At 46.1% G+C, this 20,837-nt stretch overlaps 1 long non-coding RNA gene across 1 annotated transcript in view; it reads left to right on the top strand.

Moving 5' to 3' along the window:
* The window catches only part of LOC147015238 (uncharacterized), a 74,841-nt gene that overhangs the window by 39,839 nt on the left and 14,165 nt on the right, over positions 1-20,837 (top strand). The window contains exons 3-4 of the long non-coding RNA XR_015050249.1: positions 17,814-18,120; positions 18,217-18,297. This is a non-coding gene — a long non-coding RNA (uncharacterized LOC147015238). The remainder of the gene's footprint in view (positions 1-17,813; positions 18,121-18,216; positions 18,298-20,837) is intronic.

Here is a 20,837-nt window from a genome sequence, read left to right as displayed (position 1 = left end):
TATTGGCGTGTTTTGTACATTACCGCACTCACTTACACATAGGCATTGAGTGGTAATCATCACCACGATGACTGTGTGTAATTAAATTTGTCACCATACCATCACCGATGGTATACGAGTTGTCTTACAGAGTTGTTCATTATCTTTACTTTTGATAAACTGATTCATGAATTCCATCTTTGCTTGATCACGTTCCAACTCACCAACTCACCCCCACCTATGCCCCGAGGATTGTGTTTTCCTTTTGGTACAATAGCCGGCTCTCACACATATGTGTCCAGGCCATGCGCGACTTCATCCTTCACCCCACAGTCATCATGAATGTTCGCATACGCGTAAGTCGTCACATTTCTAAGTCGTCACTTTTTTCTCGGTCCCGATGGTGACGACTTACGCCTAGTCTACTGTATATATATATATATATATATATATATATATATATATATATATGTATATGTCTATATGTATATATGTAAATATATATATATATATATATATAAATATATATGTATATATATATATATATATATATATATATATATATATATATATATATATATATATATATATATATATATATATATATATATATATATATATATATATATATATATATGTATAAGTATGTATATATATATATATATTATATATTATATATATATGTGTTGGCGCAGTGGTTAGGGCAGCGGCTTGGGATCCAAAAGGTCCTGAGTTCAAGCTCCGTTGGGCCACTGAATTAATACACCAGGGGGTTGACTCAGCCTGTCATCCTTCCGAGGTCGGCGAAGTGAGTACCAGTGTAGTGGGCCGGTGTATACTCCGTTTAAAATAGGTGTACCATATCCCTGTGTCGTTAGAGGAGACCAGGGTTGCATCAGGAAAGGCATCCGGCGTAAAACGTGCCAAATCACAATGCGGATCATTTGGATGATCCGCTGTGGCGACCCCTAACGGGAGCAGCCGAAAGAAGAAGATATATATGTATATATGTATATATATATATATATATATATATATATATATGTATATGTGTATATGTATGCATATGTGTATATGTATGTATATGTATATATGTATGTGTATATGTATATATGTATGTATGTATATGTATGTATATATATATATATATATGTATATATATGTATATATATGTATATATATATATATGTATATATATATATATATATATGTATATATTTATATATATATATGTATATGTGGATATGTTAAAATATATCTGTATATGTGTATATTTTTATATATATCTATATATATATATATATATATATATATATATATATATATATATATATATATATATATATATATATATATATATATATATATATATATATATATATATATATATATATATATATATATATATATATATATATATATATATATATATATATATATATATATATATATATATATATATATATATATATATATATATATATATATATATATATATATATATATATATATATATATATATATATATATATATATATATATATATATATATATATGTATATATATATATATATATATATATATATATAACATATATATATATAACAATATATATATATATATATATATATATATATATATATATATGTATATAACAATATATATATATATATATATATATATGTATATATATATATATATATATATATATATATATATATTGTTGTGGTTGACGAAATTCGCAAACCACCATTCAGGTCCCTTAGGTGAGATATCTCTGTAAGTATATGTGTAGTTAGGCCCAAACCCGTTGTTTTGAGGGAATAAATGTCATTCATTCGGGCTGCGACCCTTTTAGATAGCCGTTTTTCTTTTACTATCTTTATTTTGGGCCAGCCGCCATTACTACCACCACAACCACCACCAACCACGTCTCAACAGCCATCACACAACAACCACCAACCGCAATGCCGCTTCACACCATCAGCCACGACCCTTGCCGTCACATCTCGCTCTCGCAACCATCGCATCACCGCCATTCCCGCGCCGCTTGTGGGCACCGATTCTGGACTCGTACAGGGCGCGCACCGAGCAGCGGGTGCAAAAACACCAGCCTTTCCGAAGAAAGCGGATCAAAAACGATTCACGCCCACTTCTGTTCCGTCCTATCAGCGAGCGTGGGGCGATTTGGCCCCGCCTCCAGGTGCGTCGGAGTATAATCGCAATATGCAGATTCGCGGATCAAAAATCATTCACGCCCACTTTTCCTCTGTCCAATGGGGAGCCAGCCAGAGGTGAAGGGTCGAAGGTGAAGGAGCGAAGCCCCGGGGGCTATAAAGGGCCGCGTTCGCTGGCCGAGCAGTAGTTGAGTTGGGAAGAAGGAGTAGTTGAGTCAGTCAAGGAGAGTTGAGAAGAGAAGAGTCAGAGAAAGCAGTTGGACGGAGCTGAGAAGAGTGGAGAGTTGGAGAGTGGTGGTGGCGGCGGCGAAGGCAGTCGAGAGGGCGCTCGTGTCAGAGTCGGGGAGCTGCGGAGAGGGGAGGCCGGTAACGCGACCGAGGTCGGGGTGGAGACGCTCGTCGCGGGACCCAAGCCAGCGAGATATCCTCATTCCCCCGAGCATCAACAACCCCCTCCTGTTTCCCCCCGCGCTGAGATAGTGTGAGAAGGGGGCCCTGTTCCCACCCCATTTACAGGCAGTGCCAGCGAGGCCCGCGGAGTCGGGGCGCCACCGCCATTTTGCGGCTCATCACCAGACGGGTAGGCTCGACGCGGTCTCGGCCCCAGGCCCGTCTGCCCCCCTCATCGTTGAGGGTGGTCCCTTTTTCTTTTGCTTTGAGTATATGTGTTGTCGGCGCCGTCTGTGAAGTAAAACTGTATAAGTGTTGCCGTGTGCTCGGTAGTCGGTAGTAGATCTGCATTGTGTTTCTCTTTTACATTTGCTTTTTGTGCAGAATTGTCGTGTCACTTTTACATTTGCTTTTTGTGCAGAATTGTCGTGTCACTTTTACATTTGCTTTTGGTGTATAATTGTATATGTGTGCTTTCCGTTTGCCGCGGAATAAATGTGCTTTATGTTGAACTGTTTTTCCCGTTTCGCTTCGTCTTTTCTTTAATTGAATCTCCATCTTACTTCACGTAAAGGGTTGGTCGTGGGCTAAAAACGCCCGATAATCAATCGAACCGTCGAGGTTGACGATAACACCGCTCGGTTATCCCGATAGTACGGAAAGGGTCGCTTAAAGTGGCCCGTGTCCGAAGTCGACCTGCGGCGAGGTGCGATCGCCCGGTCTACCCTCCGTGTGGGTACTTAGGTAGGTCGAATTTGGCGAGCAACCCTATCCCACGCGGGGGGCTGATTGGCACGATCGTGGTGAGGCCGAAAGGCCCACCCGTGACTAGTTCCCAGCGTTAGTCCGAGAGGGTCACGACGGGATTGTCCGTCCGGTGGGCGACGTGCCGCGATTCGAGTTACGTGGCCGTCCGCACGCTGGCAGGCGCGAATCCGCAACACTGGTGTCAGGTCGTGAGATACAAACCCATCCCCCTCCTCGCGGCACTGGTGTCGGAGAGCGGGAAAAGGGGCTCTCCTGTCTCCAGCTAAATTCACGGGAATCGGTCCAGGGGTGAGAGGAGCGACCCCCGATTCCCTCCAAATTACGAGCGATTTAAATTAACCCTTTACGAGAAATAAGATGGCGTCTCAAGGCGAGCGGGAGCCGGGGGTATTAGAAATGTATATGTGTAGTAATGTAGGATCCATGGTCCAGGATGAAATCCCCGTGCAGGAAATGTTGGTTGTGCAGGAACACGAACTCGCCCAACTGAACCCAGAGCCCGAAATAGGTGCGGCGGCGGCCGCGGTGTATGACACCTCCCCTCCCCCTCTCCGCCAAAACCCCCCGATCCTTGCCGAATCGGCTCACCCAAGCGCACCCGACATGGCCCAGCTATTCGCCATGCTGGCAAAGATGAATGCGGATGCGCATGAAATGAAAAACGAAATAAAAAGCATGAACAAGCAAATGAACGAAATGGAAACAAACATGAAGGAAGAAATGAAAGAGCTGCGGGGTGAGACGCAGAACATGGGCCGAAGCCTGCAGGCGGGCATGAAGGCAGTAACCGCAGAGCTCAAAATGGCGACGCCACGTGTGGGAGCGAATGAGCTGGGAGGGAGTGCAACGGCTGTCGGGCCCGCGGTGGAGGCGGGTAAGGAGAAAATAATTCGGGGGACGTATTGGGCGAGAAGCGTGACGGAGACGTGCACGAGGGAGACAAGAGACGAGGTGAAAGGAATTGCGAGAGAGAGAAAAGAACAATTAAGACGGAAAGCAAGGATGAGGTACGCGGAGATCGTGAAAGAGCAAGGAGTGAAAAACAGGGAAGGACGGGAGCGACTTGAGGAGAAAGCAAGGTTGACCTACATAAAGATAAGGGAAAGACGCCAGAAAGAAGCAGAGACCAATAGACACGAGGAGACGACAGAAAGAATAAAATGTATAGAGACACGGGAGATAGAGGGTGAATTGGACAAGCTTAGTGACGCACACACACACACACACACACACACACACAGAGATAGTGGAGGACCATGAGGGGGAGCTGGCGGACTGGGTGGAGGCCCAGTGCGAGCAGCTGGATGGCCTCCTCCAGGAACGAGGGGAGGGAGTATGCCCCCTTGAGGCGAGTCACGACCAGGTGGGTTCAGTCGTGCTTTGCGAGGTTGAGGGGACGGGTGCTGTGGACAGGTGCACGCCGAGCTTGGGGGGTATAGAGGCCCCGGAGACCCTTGTGGGGACACGAATCCCCAGTGTGGTTGTCCCGGTGTGTGTGGTGTCGAGGTGTGTGTTCACGAGTGTGGCGAAATGCGTGCTGCAACGCACGCATAGCGCGGGTGCAAGGGCGTGTGTGAGAGCGACCGGGTGGGTGACAAAGACCCCGTGTGTGAGTGGTGTGGTGGTAAGTGTGCAGAAGGGCGTGCTTCCCAGTGCGCCGTGTGTGAGTGAAACACCGCGGTTGAGTGCCCCCGCGTGTGTGCGTGAGGCACGGTGTATGAGTGAGGCACCGCGGTTGAGTGCCCCCGCGTGTGTGTGTGAGGCACGGTGTATGAGTGAGGCACCGCGGATGAGTGCCCCCGCGTGTGTGAGTGAGGAACGGTGTGTGGATGAGGCACCGCGAGCGAGTTCCCCCGCGTGTGTGAGTAGTATGGTTTGTGTGAGGGAAATGGCACGAGTGAGTGAAAGGCCGCGAGTGAGTGGAGCCACGTGTGCAAGGGAAATGGCATGCGTGAGTGAGCGGCCGAGTGTGAGAGAGACAGCGTGTGCAAGGTCGCTGTGTGTAAGGGAGACCGTGTGTGTGAGAGAGCGGTATGTAAGGGAGATGTCGGTGGGCATGTGTGAACATGCAGCCGCGTCTCCCGGTGTGAGTTCAATGGAATGGTGTGTGAGCGTCGTGACACTCAGGTGTGCGTGGGTCGAATGGAGACGACAACGACAATTGAGAGACAAAAGCCGAGTAGCGGCTGCAGCTGTTTCGGGAACCGTGCCGGGTTCACCCAGCAGCGAGCCCGAGGTCCGTGCTGTGCAACGCACGAGGCCCCCACGTGCTCGCTTGCGAGAGTGAAGTCCCGGTCCGGAAACGCCAGCGGTGGATTTGCCGATCCCGCGGACGGACAAAGTTTCAGCAGGATTACGGATTTGGACCGGACGGGTTCTCCACGCGATCGGGTGTGTTAAGCTCCAACGGGCAAAGCACATGTGTTCGCGTGGGGAACCCCTCGAGACGTGGGGCTTGTGTTTTTTTTTATGCGCACGGTGACGTCATGGCTGCACGCGGGGTTGGAATCCGGCAGGAGGGGTATCCCTGCCGGATGGTACCGTCCAAGGAGGGACGAGGTACCAGTTCAGCTGCATGACGTCACGGGCAGGTGCAAAGTGCGCGAGCTGTGAGTTGCCGCGCTGGTGCTGCGCATGTGAAAAAAAAAAGCAAGCCTCACTTTCGGGTGCACAGGATTCCCTGGCAAGGGGTGGAAGACCCCCTTCCCAGGGCACATGATGGAAACTAGTTAGGGGGAAGGGTTAGCTTAGCTAGACCGGCTCCATGGGGCAGGGGTAAGTCCTCATGGGGCCCATGGAATGGAATAGGTAGAGGGATTTAGATGAGATTTAGGTTGGGAAATGGATTTATGGGATTATTTTCGAGACAGTGACAGACTTGTGAATGTGTAGTGGGGACGTAGCTTAGCTACGTAGTGTTAAAAGGAACGTGCTGTAGTGTAAGGGACGACGTGGGAGCACGAGTTAGTTAGGGGATGCAGATCGAAGGATGGCAGAGTTCAGCGGTGAGTGTGTTGAAGAGTTGGTGAGTGAAGTGGAAGCATGTGCTTGGTGAGTGAGTTAGGCCAGCGGGTCTGTGTGAGTGGAGCGAATGGGGAATGCATGGTGCGATGAGTGATTGGGAGGAGGAGTGACTCCCGCCCAAGGGACCCCGGGGTCAGTATAAAGTGAGTTAGGGGGTTAGTTAAATTGAAAAATGGAGGTCGTTTTGTTGTTGGTGGGAGTGTAGGCTCGAAACCCGTTTGGAGGGGTGCAGGAGCCCTGTTGACGGGCTGGGAGCGTGGCTGCGAAAGGTGAGTATCGCTGAGTGGGCACCCCGGGCACCAGGCTAGTCGGCCGTAGTAGGCCAAGGGCCCATGGGGGGCCGGGATAGCGTAGTGGGCACGGGTGCGCCTGCTTGGTGCGGGGGCCCGGGGCGTCATTAGCCGCGTGGGCAGTGTTGTGGGCACCGGTGACCCTCGGAAAGGGGCCTGGGAAGCCAGCCTGCCACGTGTGCATTTCAGGGGAGGTGCCATGGGGGGCACTCCCCGGTGTTAGGGAGCTGGTAGGCTCGGAGGCAGTGTAGTGCCCGGGGGTGCCATAGCTGGAGATTCGGCAGAGGGTCGTGCCTGCCAAGGGGAGCCACGCATCCCAGCCATGAGACCGTGTGAGGGCACGGAGAGAAAATTGGGGGGCAAGGCCCGAAATTGTGAGAACACCAACACAGGCGACGGGAATCTGGGTTGTTAGAACCAATAGCTTAAGTGCGAGGCGCTTGTTGAAAGCCCCGGGGTAGTTTAACAGTTAAATGGATAGGGTAGATTAGGAAGTGTACCCCTCCGTACCATCCATCCCCTCGCTCTCGTTGTGGGCCGCTGGACCCACTTTGGTTATAGATCGCTGAACTCTGGGGAGGCCATTCTGAGGCTTCATTGGGCCTCGACGCAGGACGCTAGCTCTCCCTTATTCCCCTCCGGGAAGGGAACGTAGGGGTTGGGAGGAGGCGAGGACGATAGGTTAGCCGAACAAGGACAGTACAGGGGGTTAGGGGACGATTTATAGTGGGGAAGAAAAAAATAAAAAAAATAAGTTGGGGCTAAATTGGGGTTTGACAAATTAAGGGAGTGGGTATAGACATTGACAGGCAAAGGCAATAGGTTGGGAGGGAGACCGTAGGGTAGGTCCGAGCCCGCCTTCCGAATGGCCAGCACCACCGCACTCCCTCCACAAACCTCCACTGAACGGCGAAGGCTGGCCAGCTTCATCGGCAGCTGTTGTTTTGCTGCAAGGCCTGTGCCGGCTGGATCGGCTGCAGCTGCTGTGCTGCAAGGCCTGTACCGGCCGGATCGTCTGCCACTGTTTTCTGCAAGGCCTATGCCGGCCAGTTCATCTGCCGGCTGTGTTAGCCTGCAGCGGCCTTGTTCTGCCGGCTGTGTTTGCCTGATCACCTTTGCCATGCCATGCCCATTGCCCCTGTTCACCAGCCCCGTTCAATTTTTGCTTTGCCCCCCCCCCCCTGTTCATTGCCATGTGCGCCAGGATCAGAAAGCAACAGTTTGCAAGCTGCGAGAACTGCCCTGTTGGCAGCTACAACACGGGCCTGCAGTGGCGGCCCGTGCACTGTGTTTGCGTCCATCCATTCATCCATCCATTCGTTGTGTTCATTGCGTGTGCCACTTGAGCTGGCACGGAGACTGCGTTTGTGCAGCCCATGCACCGTTGTGGTTCACTGCGTTCAGTTCAAAAGGGAAGGCCTTGGACTGCGAGTGAGCAGCCGGCCACGTTCCCTGTCACCTGCATTGTTTGAACCATAGACTGCATGTGGGCAGCCTGGCTCCCTGCTAACTGCTTTCTTTTTGCAGAGTTCATTGATCCTGGGCCATGGTTTAGTGTAAAATTTGTAAGTTAAGGTTAAGATGTACTGTAAATATGAGTGCGCCCCCGGCATGTCTGTCCTAGCGCCGGCAATTTTATTTAAGTCGTCCGTGTGAGTGAGTTTGTTTAGGTAGTTACTCAGCCCTCAGGTTATTTATTTTGGGGACACGAATACCATGAATGTCGCACTCAGGGATCCGTAGGTAAAATGTACTCGGGGAAAACTACACATGATGGCACACGAAAATTTGACGACTCGGGACGAGTCTGTAAAAAGGGGAGGGGGTAGTGTTGTGGTTGACGAAATTCGCAAACCACCATTCAGGTCCCTGAGGTGAGATATCTCTGTAAGTATATGTGTAGTTAGTTCCAAACCCGTTGTTTAGAGGGAATAAATGTCATTCATTCGGGCTGCGACCCTTTTAGATAGCCGTTTTTCTTTTACTATCTTTATTTTGGGCCAGCCGCCATTACTACCACCACAACCACCACCAACCACGTCTCAACAGCCATCATACAACAACCACCAACCGCAACGCCGCTTCACACCAACAGCCACGACCCTTGCCGTCACATCTCGCCCTCGCAACCATCGCATCACCGCCATTCCTGCGCCGCTTGTGGGCACCGATTCTGGACTCGTACAGGGCGCGCACCGAGCAGCGGGTGCAAAAACACCAGCCTTTCCGAAGAAATCGGATCAAAAACGATTCACGCCCACTTCTGTTCCGTCCTATCAACGAGCGTGGGGCGATTTGGCCCCGCCTCCAGGTGCGTCGGAGTATAATCGCAATATGCAGATTCGCGGATCAAAAATCATTCAGGCCCACTTTTCCTCTGTCCAATGGGGAGCCAGCCAGAGGTGAAGGGTCGAAGGTGAAGGAGCGAAGCCCCGGGGGCTATAAAGGGCTGCGTTCGCTGGCCGAGCAGTAGTTGAGTTGGGAAGAAGGAGTAGTTGAGTCAGTCAAGGAGAGTTGAGAAGAGAAGAGTCAGAGAAAGCAGTTGGACGGAGCTGAGAAGAGTGGAGAGTTGGAGAGTGGTGGTGGCGGCGGCGAAGGCAGTCGAGAGGGCGCTCGTGTCAGAGTCGGGGAGCTGCGGAGAGGGGAGGCAGGTAACGCGACCGAGGTCGCGGTGGGGACGCTCGTCGCGGGACCCAAGCCAGCGAGATATCCTCATTCCCCCGAGCATCAACAACCCCCTCCTGTTTCCCCCCGCGCTGAGATAGTGTGAGAAGGGGGCCCCGTTCCCACCCCATTTCCAGGCAGTGCCAGCGAGGCCTGCGGAGTCGGGGCGCCACCGCCATTTTGCGGCTCATCACCAGACGGGTAGGCTCGACGCGGTCTCGGCCCCAGGCCCGTCTGCCCCCCCTCATCGTTGAGGGTGGTCCCTTTTTCTTTTGCTTTGAGTATATGTGTTGTCGGTGCCGTCTGTGAAGTAAAACTGTATAAGTGTTGCCGTGTGCTCGGTAGTCGGTAGTAGATCTGCATTGTGTTTCTCTTTTACATTTGCTTTTTGTGCAGAATTGTCGTGTCACTTTTACATTTGCTTTTTGTGCAGAATTGTCGTGTCACTTTTACATTTGCTTTTGGTGTATAATTGTATATGTGTGCTTTCCGTTTGCCGCGGAATAAATGTGCTTTATGTTGAACTGTTTTTCCCGTTTCGCTTCGTCTTTTCTTTAATTGAATCTCCATCTTACTTCACGTAAAGGGTTGGTCGTGGGCTAAAAACGCCCGATAATCAATCGAACCGTCGAGGTTGACGATAACACCGCTCGGTTATCCCGATAGTACGGAACGGGTCGCTTAAAGTGGCCCGTGTCCGAAGTCGACCTGCGGCGAGGTGCGATCGCCCGGTCTACCCTCCGTGTGGGTACTTAGGTCGGTCGAATTTGGCGAGCAACCCTATCCCACGCGGGGGGCCGATTGGCACGATCGTGGTGAGGCCGAAAGGCCCACCCGTGACTAGTTCCCGGCGTTAGTCCGAGAGGGTCACGACGGGATTGTCCGTCCGGTGGGCGACGTGCCGCGATTCGAGTTACGTGGCCGTCCGCACGCCGGCGGGCGCGAATCCGCAACAATATATATACAGTGGGGAGAACAAGTATTTGATACACTGCCGATTTTGCAGGTTTTCCCACTTACAAAGCACGTAGAGGTCTGTAATTTTTATCATAGGTACACTTCAACTGTGAAAGACGGAATCCAAAACAAAAATCCTGAAAATCACATTGTATGATTTTTAAATCATTAATTTGCATTTTATTGCATGAAATAAGTATTTGATCACCTTCCAACCAGTAAGAATTCCAGCTCTCACAGACCTGTTAGTTTTGTCTTTAATAAGCCCTCCCATTCTCCACTCATTACCTGTATTAACTGCACCTGTTTGAACTCGTTATCTGCATAAAAGACAGCTGTCCACACTCAATCAATCAGACTCCAACCTCTCCACAATGGGCAAGACCAGAGAGGTGTCCAAGGACATCAGGGACAAAATTGTAGACTTGCACAAGGCTGGGATGGGCTACAGGACAATAGGCAAGCAGCTTGGTGAGAAGGCAACAACTGTTGGTGCAATTATTAGAAAATGGAAGAAGTTCAAGATAACAGTCAATCTCCCTCGGTCTGGGACTCCATGCAAGATCTCACCTCGTGGAGCCTCAATGATCATGAGAAAGGTGAGGGATCAGCCCAGAACTACACGGCAGGACCTGGTCAATGACCTGAAGAGAGCTGGGACCACAGTATCAAAGAAAACCATAAGTAACACACTACGCCGTCATGGATTAAAATCCTGCAGCGCACGCAAGGTCCCTCTGCTCAAGCCAGCGCATGTCCAGGCCCGTCTGAAGTTTGCCAATGACCATCTGGATGATCCAGAGGAGGAATGGGAGAAGGTCATGTGGTCTGATGAGACCAAAATAGAGCTTTTTGGTTTAAACTCCACTCGCCGTGTTTGGAGGAAGAAGAAGGATGAGTACAACCCCAAGAACACCATCCCAACCGTGAAGCATGGAGGTGGAAACATCATTCTTTGGGGATGCTTTTCTGCAAAGGGGACAGGATGACTGCACCGTATTGAGGGGAGGATGGATGGGGCCATGTATCGCGAGATCTTGGCCAACAACCTCCTTCCCTCAACAAGAGCATTGAAGATGGGGCGTGGCTGGGTCTTCCAGCATGACAACGACCCGAAACACACAGCCAGGGCAACGAAGGGGTGGCTCCGTAAGAAGCATCTCAAGGTCCTGGAGTGGCCTAGCCAGTCTCCAGACCTGAACCTAATAGAAAATCTTTGGAGGGAGCTGAAAGTCTGTGTTGCCCAGCGACAGCCCCGAAACCTGAACGATCTGGACAAGATCTGTATGGAGGAGTGGGCCAAAATCCCTGCTGCAGTCTGTGCAAACCTGGTTAAGAACTACAGGAAACGTCTGATCTCTGTAATTGCAAACAAAGGTTTCTGTCCCAAATATTAAGTTCTGTTTTTCTAATGTATCAAATACTTATTTCATGCAATAAAATGCAAATTAATTATTTTAAAATCATACAATGTGATTTTCAGGATTTTTGTTTTAGATTCCATCTTTCACAGTGGAAGTGTACCTATGATAAAACTTACAGACCTCTACGTGCTTTGTAAGTGGGAAAACCTGCAAAATCGGCAGTGTATCAAATACTTGTTCTCCCCACTGTATATATATATATATATATATATATATATATATATATATATATATATATATATATATATATATATACATATACATATACATATACATATACATATACATATACATATATATATATATATATATATATATATATATATAAATATATACATATACATATACATATACATATACATATACATATATATATATATATATATATATATATATATATATATATATATATATATATATATATATATATATATATATATATATATATATATATATATATATATATATATATATATATATATCATCTGTGAGTCTGTCCCACCCTGAAACATAGAAACGCTCCTCTGAGAGAAAAACATTATGTAAAAGTTGCTTCAAACATATCGGAAAATTATTATTTATTATGAAGCCGCTTCAGTTTCTGGCTATGTCCTCCTTTCCTTCCATACGTCCATCCCTCCATCCATAAAAAATGAAGATGAAGAACTTTTCTAACCCACCATGTTTAATTTTTAGTGTTCAAAAGGGTAATTATAATGGTTTCTAATGGGTTTCTTTCGTTTCTCGGCTTTGTCTATTTCATAATAAAAATTCCAAGCTGAAACTGCTTCCTTCGGAGACAGGTGCGATATTTTTTTTTTTTTTTTTAATTGTCAATCAGAAGAAAAAAAAAATTGAACCTGGACAATGTATAGGCATCAGTTCGCTGCTCAATTGCTCCCGATTATTTTTATTTATTTATTATGGCGAAGGAAATAAGCAAATACAAGAGGGGGTCAAAAGGTTTTCCTCTATCAATGAAGGAATGGTTCTTTACCAGTGAAACTTGGCACAGATGTTCATCCTTTTCCACGTAGTTTACAGCCAGTGCCACACACTCCCCCCCCCCCCCCCCCGCTGTGTTTCCTGATGGAATTGGAAAAAAAAGTCATGTTTTCGGTGTTACAAACTGTTGGAAAAGGAAAAGACTTCATGACTCCACTCGCAAATTGCGAGACTCATGGGGGAAAGGAGGAGGCTATGTGATGAACTCGTAAGAATAAGACGGTGAAAGAAGGCACGGGTACGAAGGCAGAAGGAGAACACGTGCTCGCTGTAAAACTCATTGAAACCCACGCCCTCAGTGCAAACAGCAGCACAGGTCTCCCCTTCCCAGGTAACAAGTGCCAGCACTCATACCCAGAACATTTACTGGGAAGCTGTCCTGCGGAACTGCCGTACGCCACAAGGCGAGCCCTGTTCAAGGGAGCAGGAATTTCCTCGCTAATGACTCGTGCCCCTGGTCAAGCTATGAAACGGTTCCTTTTATTCACAAGTCTACGACAAGGAAATCTACATGGGAAACACAGTCGTCCTGTGCTGTGCCAATGTTGTACTAAGCTATTTATTGCATTGATTTTTTTACCTTCACCTTCCTTTCTAGTTTTCTTCATTTAAGCTTTCGAGCATTAGTGACGTAACATTGCCTTGCCTGTTTTTTAAATAATGAAATGCTTGATTATTGGCCTTCCCAGTACAATGTTTCCTCTCCATTATGCTTCCAGCAGCGATGACGAATTACTACAACACTTTACATTATGTCCAATAACCAACTTTCCTTTTGCAAATTCCATGAGATTGAATGACGCATATCTCAGTGACACTGTAAAAGAAATAAATAAATCAATAAAATATCACTATTTAAAACTACACTATTAAATGGGTGATGCTGAAAAATGTCTCCAAATGGGCTTGTCTTTTGAAATGCATCGTTGAAGAAATGGAATTTGATGTACTAGAAACACCTGCTCCCTACAGGAGCCGTCAAGGGGGTCATGTTATTATATTTATGCCTACGAGCAGATACCCATCTACGACGGGTATGGGGGACAGGACGGATCACAATACTCGGTTACGGTAGTTTCTTTGGATGTTCTCCCCATACCCGTCGTTGGTGGTGCCTCATTCAACAGCTAAGTTCATATTGGCGGTGTGTCTGGGTGCCCATGGTGGCGTTTGAGACCGGTCACTTTAGATTGTTGGCCTTGACACATCGTGCCGGATGAGTAACACGAACGATTTGATATATTCATCGTTTCTATATTACCTCCATCAACAGATTAACAACATGGCAGGATAAAAGTTGTAAATGCTGAGTTTAACAAACGTCCTGAACTCATGGACTTGGTTAAGTAAAGCACGTCGTCTGGGACCCGGCCGTTGGTTTGCCGCCTCATGCTGCTGATTGTGACGTCATCGATTCCCTCTGAAAATTCTATCTATATTCGATTTTTTTAAAATCCACTCATCCGCATAAATACATGGAACACATTATGTGAAAATTTCGGAAATATGAACAGAATATGTTCAGAGAAAAGTGTGTTAGAAGTTCCAGGCTTACGCCCATTACATTATGATTTTACTCCAAGGGGTCACAGGATTACACACCCAAAAATGGTTGCGATCGGTTCAGCCGTTTTTGCGGTTCCTGGGAACAGACAGACGGACAGACGGTGAATTATAGTAAGATAATGGATGGAATCAACACACGTCGATCGAAGTATGATAATCGCCGAAGTTCTTCGGAAGCAAGGATCAGAAGCTGTTTTCAGGTGTCAACCATTTATTGGAGGAAAGGATTTGTGTTGATTCCATCCATTGGTCTACCTATTCACCAATGCAGACTGACACTAGCCTTGACGAGGACTTGTTTTTTCATTCTAGTCCTATGTATAGTCTGTCTAGCTGTAATTTTGATGAAAAAATACTTATGGCCTTTGGGCACTTTGACAGTGATGGTGTGGTGGGCACAGCTCATCTGAGGATCCATAACTCATGATGATGTGACATATGATTCATATTTCATGTTTTGTCCATTGTCTGTTCATGTCATTTTCCTTGTGTCATGTGAAATATGTGCAGTACAAGCTCCTTCAGGAGTCTTCGACGCAATAAAATAAATAAATAGTTCGGTCTTCCAAACGGTTCCAGGACTTATTGGAATATTCATAGCCAACATACAGTAGGGTACAAAAGTCCGAGTCCACTTAATTCAATGCCAAGCTTTCTCATTCCACAATTTTAAACAGCAATTTTTCATAGTATTGATTTAATAAGCTCACCCCTGTAGGATAAGGGAAGGCTTATTGTTGTTGCTGGGCTGTAGTTTATTGCTATAGGATAGGGGAAGGCTTAATCTTATTGTAGCTGGGTGTAGTGGAGTGTACCTGCAATCTGGCTACTCAGAGGCTGGGGTTGGTGTATTGTTTGAGAACGTGAACTCTGCATTGTTCTACGCTAATAGATGGTACAGAGCAGCCCTGCTGATATGGCAGTGCCCAACCCTGATTGTCAGGTCAGATCAGATCTGTGACTTGCTATGGGTAACATGTAAACCCGTACTAACCTGTTCATAGTCGAGTGTCGGTGATTAAACTGCTTCCCCCACCAGATTCTCCTGGTGTAGAGGGTGTATGGACATGGACACCCAGCAGGATTAAGTTTAAAAAAAAAACTTGCCAAAGGGCAGAGGAGCTCCTTATGAGCGGCTATCCATATCTGGTGCCAACTGTGGCTGTGGACATCCTCCTGCACTTGGCCACCTTCCCGAGGAGATTGGTGGCAGGATTTGTACTCTGGCCACCACAAAACACAGAGGTGTGGTGGGGTGGTGCTGAGGTATCGTTCACCAGATGGCGGTCTCCTCGCATTAACCTGAGGCATTCCCTTAGAATTGGTGCCTGGAATGACCTATCCCTAAGAGATGAGGATGGGCTAGGCACCTGCCTGAGGGGTGGCCAGACAGAGGCCCCTGGAGTACTGATGGAAAGTGGATGCAGCAACCTGCTGTGACACATGCTCCCTATGTATGTATGTATGTATGTATGTATGTATGTATGTATGTAATTGCTGTTGTAGGGTTTGTTTCTGCAATTAGTGCTCCCAATGTGAATGGTACCACGGAGTTTATGAGACCACTAGGAGTATGAAAACAACATTTAGAAAAAAGAATAGAAATCCTTCATGCACTCCCAATTTTTGAGCTGTATTTCAGAGCCAGCTGAGACTTTTGGAATGAAATTTTGCATCAGTAATATGGATAGAAATTATGTGGTGTTGACAAAATTTTGTTTTTCACCTTGACCTATTTTTTTTAAGTTAATGACATAATCATAGGCATTTTAACGATTGTTCAATCAGAAAGAAATTGCCCTCTTTAGATAGCCTGGAGCAAGGCACATTTACACTTAAATTACATCATACCACACATCACTCGGTGTACTAAACCTCCATTAGATTTTTCTCCCTTTTTCTGCTATTGTCCGAGCTGTATCATGGATTTGGCTGTACTTTCAGAAGGAAATTTCACATCAATAATGAGAATATAATGTCTGCAAGTTGACCTATTTTTTGACCTTGACCTAATCTTTAAGGTCACGACCCATTTATAGACATTTTAACATTTTTCACCGTAACTCAACTAAGATTTGTCTGATCGGAACAAAATTGCTGTCTCTAGAGATAGCCTAAGTAAGCGCTAGAGGAAGGTGCATTTATGCTTAATTCACATCATACCCATCCTAGTTAAAGGTCAAGGTCAAATGGTCTGAAAAAATAACATGTTTTCTGTCATTGCTCAATTTTGCCAAGGAGGAATCTGAAAGAACACTTGGCCTTCCATGATGTTCTTGCATCATAATTGGGTACCTGCACTGAAGTTGCGTACCTGATATTTGATTCGTGTCCTTGACCTACTTTTTTCGGATTGTGAATGAATTAACAAAAATCACCTTTTTGATCATAACTTGAATAATTTTCCTCTGATTTTCATGATGTTGAGTTTTTTTGGATAAACTTTAGATGGGGACACATTTTCATAATTTACATTCTATCCCAAAATACTGAAGGTCAAGGTCATATGGCAGTCCAACAAAATATGCCATCATTGGCTCGTCGGCCAAGGGTAAGTCGCAGGTGATCGCTTTGTGATGGCAGATTTCTAGTTTATTCATATTCTTTCATTTATTATAGTAAGTGTTGACTCAAATTCTGTCAGCATAACAAATGAAGGGTTATTACATTTGAGAGAGAACTGAAATTTATGTGAGCAATCTGGTTATGCTCTGGAGTGCATCACAAAACAATTGGGAAAACTGTTTTGGAGTCTCCCATGTTGAAGCTGAGTCTCTGTGCCTATCGTTTTCCCATCACAGACAGGTCGGTGATCTCTATGTCTTCAACCGCCTCCTTTCTGGTCTTGTACCCTCAGCCCTTTCCTCCCCCCCCTCCCTTCCGCACCAAGTATCTACAGGGTGCACACGATCCACAAGCAAACCCCTTCTGGTAAAACTCCCAAAATACAGGATCACTGCTCAGTGCTCACCTCCATTCACTTGTTCCTCCCTTTTCCCACCTGAAGAATCAAGTTTTTCATTCTCTTTCATCACATTTATCCCTCCAAGTGTTCCAGACAGCTATTCAACACCGTCTCAGATCACCACCATCACCCCCCCCACCTCCATCTAAACCCATGATCTTTTTTTTACCCTCGTTAACCCCACCTCCTTCCAAATTTCCAGTTTTTCCTTCCTGAGAGTTTTCTTCTGTATCCATCTTCTCTACCCCATGTGTCTTTTCCTGTCCCCATTCTTCCCCACTCCCGTTGCTTGTCCGAGTCTCCCTCTATCTTATCCTTCAAACCTGTTCTTGATGCCCCCCCTCTCTATTCTGGTCCTTTTGTTCTGCTGCATTCCTAATCAGTTCAGTGTTCTAGTTCTTCCAGGAGCCTTGGCTGTATAGAAAAAAAGACAATCTTAATCCATAAACGAATTCAATCAATGCCGAAATGTGTTTCAGCAGTTTCAAGGCAAAAGGGAGTCACCCTGATTACTAAATGGTTGTGAAGACAGATTTGATTTTTGCTATTATTACCTCCGAGATGGATGGAGGTTGTGTTTTCACCCCTGTCTGCTTGTGTGCAGGATATCTCAAAAAGTTGTGGACAGATTCGGATGAAACTTGGCGAGAAGGTTGAGTGTGTGGGCGCACATACCCTCGCCCACCTGGAGCAGTGCTACATGATGCACATTGATATTGAGAATTTGTGTCCCCATCTCCCCACCCCTCCAAGACCACCAGCAAAGATAAAAACACCCCTATGCACTATTTGGGGTCATGCAGATCCTATCGAGCAAGTCTGGATGTAATCGGCCTTGAACTGTCGGAGGAGTGGCACGGCATACAAACAAACAAGCACACAAACAAACACATACTGGTCCATTAATTATAGTAAGGATTAATTTTGTTGTCAGATCTATTTAATTTAATTTGCTACTGGACTCAGACTTTTGTAGTTCACTGTAATTAATTTCTGTTCTTTTACAGAGGGAAATCAAACTCGCTTCAGGAGTATAACAGGACCGAATAGCTGAAGGATCATTGAAACTTACTGACGATCAGGCTGCTGTGAGTATCTCAAACACCAACTGCTCAAGAATTAGCTCTAACAACTGGTAAAGGTACAAACATGTACTGTAACTAGTTACTCACCTGTTTGCTCACTTTCCTCTGACACTTTGTTCCTTTCATGAAAGGTAGCATCCATTTTGGTTTTTTATACCATGGTCTACTGAGGATTATGGAATGGAAAACTGAACTTGCCCAAAAGTCTCATTAGATAGCTACTGAAAGAATGATACAAAATGTGTATTCCAGTCAGGTTTTCTTAAAATCCAAGGCTTAAAAAATATATATACGTATTGGTATTCAGAAAATTATTTTTCTGTTGTTTGTTCTTCTTTTGTACCAATCAACACTTCCTTTACACATGAGGTCTTCATTTTAAATAAGGCTTGAATCCCACTGGCTCTCCCACCAGAGGCACGTCGACGCTTGCTCTCTGTTTTAAAGAAGCTTACATAATGGACTTACTTCTCCTACCCTCTAGTATCTCTAACCTCCCCGAGCCAACCCATGTCAAACGTGTTCCTCCACAAACCGCATCTGCTCACTCTCCCAAAGTACAGACTGGTTGGCCACCTCTGATTATGGAACAGTGTGTCCGTTGCCTTTTTCCACTCACTTCAGTCTTTTAAATGTGCTCTGTACCATTACCTCATGTGATCACCCAGTACACATCCACGATCTCTTCCACAAACGCTGATTCTTTCCAACTCTCTCTCTCTCTCTCTCTCTCTCTCTCTCTCTCTCTCTCTCTCTCTCTCTCTCTCTCTCTCTCTCTCTCTCTCTCTCTCTCAGTCTCTCTCTCTCTCTCTCTCTCTCAGTCTCTCTCTCTCTCTCTCTCTCAGTCTCTCTCTCTCAGTCTCTCTCTCTCTCTCTCTCTCAGCCTCTCCCTCTCTCCCTCTCTCAGTCTCTCAGTCTCTCAGTCTCTCAGTCTCTCAGTCTCTCAGTCTCTCAGTCTCTCAGTCTCTCAGTCTCTCAGTCTCTCAGTCTCTCAGTCTCTCAGTCTCTCAGTCTCTCAGTCTCTCAGTCTCTCAGTCTCTCAGTCTCTCAGTCTCTCAGTCTCTCAGTCTCTCAGTCTCTCTCTCTCAGTCTCTCTCTCTCAGTCTCTCTCTCTCAGTCTCTCTCTCTCAGTCTCTCTCTCTCAGTCTCTCTCTCTCAGTCTCTCTCTCTCAGTCTCTCTCTCTCAGTCTCTCTCTCACAGTCTCTCTCTCTCTCTCTCTGTCTCTCTCTCTCTCTCTCTCTCTCTCTCTCTCTCTCTCTTTGTTACTCGTTTTTGTGTTATCCTTTCTACCCTGTGTATGTCTGTTATGGTGGTCCTTGTTTTTGAAATTCAGATTTTTAACACTCTCACCCCTCATTTTGTTCCAATATATAAATAATTCACACCAAATTTTATCCATATTGATTAACATTTCCAGGTTTCTCAATGAAGTTGAAGTTTTCCCTTTGGCTCGTCTTGCATCTGCAGATTTTGAATACTTTCTTGGTGGCATCCTTCCTCGTGCAGTGCGATTTATAGCACCTGGAGCCCTGCATCATGCAAGAAGGATGGCCAAGGCCATCATAAGAAAAATAGAAACAGAAACAATTTCTCCTTTAGGTTGTGTAAAACCATAAAAGCCACTTCATCAACAGCAAAAAAAGGAAACGATATCAATGCAAAAGTGATTAACCATGCCAGGCCACTGGTCGAAGCTTCAACCACTGCAGTGCAGAACTTCAACCTCATTGAGGAGGAGGAGGAGGAGGAGGAGGAGGAGATTGAGACCATACTCTGTGCAGAGTGTTGGTGCTGCTTAAGCAGTCTCCTTCACTCCGACACAGTGTACCAGCATGCTGGCACTCATTTTTGACGACCTTGGAAGGATGACAGGCAGAGTTAACCCTACCTGGTATTAATTCAACAGCTGAGCGGGATTTGAACTCAGGATGCTAGGATCCAAAGCCCACCACCCTAACTATTAAGCCAACACCAGGCATAACCTCATTGAGCAACCTCTAAATATGGTCCAAAATAGATGAAATTTGACACGTCATTTTTTTGTCCCTTAAAACAAAATTACGGGGACAGCTTTAGAATTTTTTTATTTTACCTGCAAATAATGACCACCCTAATAATGTTCATCCCCTCCTTCCTAATCCCGTCCCATACCATTTGGGAGTTTCTGAACCTGTTGCCCTTTTGTTGTTTAGCTCCTCCATGAGCCGATATCCTTGTATTAAAAAAAAAAAAAACATTGGATATTAGTGTCTGGCAGGATGGCAAAGAGGTATGCACATTCACCTCTGAACCGTCTCGCCTCGGTTTGAATCTCAGCCCAGCTAGGTGTCTCACAGGCAGGGTGATTCAATGGTGTGTGTGCTGGCTTGTGGATGGACGTTAAATAGTGTTAAATTCGTTAAATTTAAATTCGTTAAATTCCTTCGTGAAGAGGAGGCAAGCTATCAGCAGCAACCTAAACAAACTATAAATTACTACCCTGATTGGCAAAGGGCATTGCGTCAGCAGCACAGCTGCACCCTCAGCCAATGATGAAACTTGC

This window comes from Eptatretus burgeri, chromosome 12 (genome assembly GCF_056783735.1).
Source record: "Eptatretus burgeri isolate ZD-2024b chromosome 12, Ebu_testis_v1, whole genome shotgun sequence".
NCBI lineage: Eukaryota > Metazoa > Chordata > Myxini > Myxiniformes > Myxinidae > Eptatretus > Eptatretus burgeri.
This window is presented reverse-complemented; position numbering and strand designations above follow the sequence as displayed.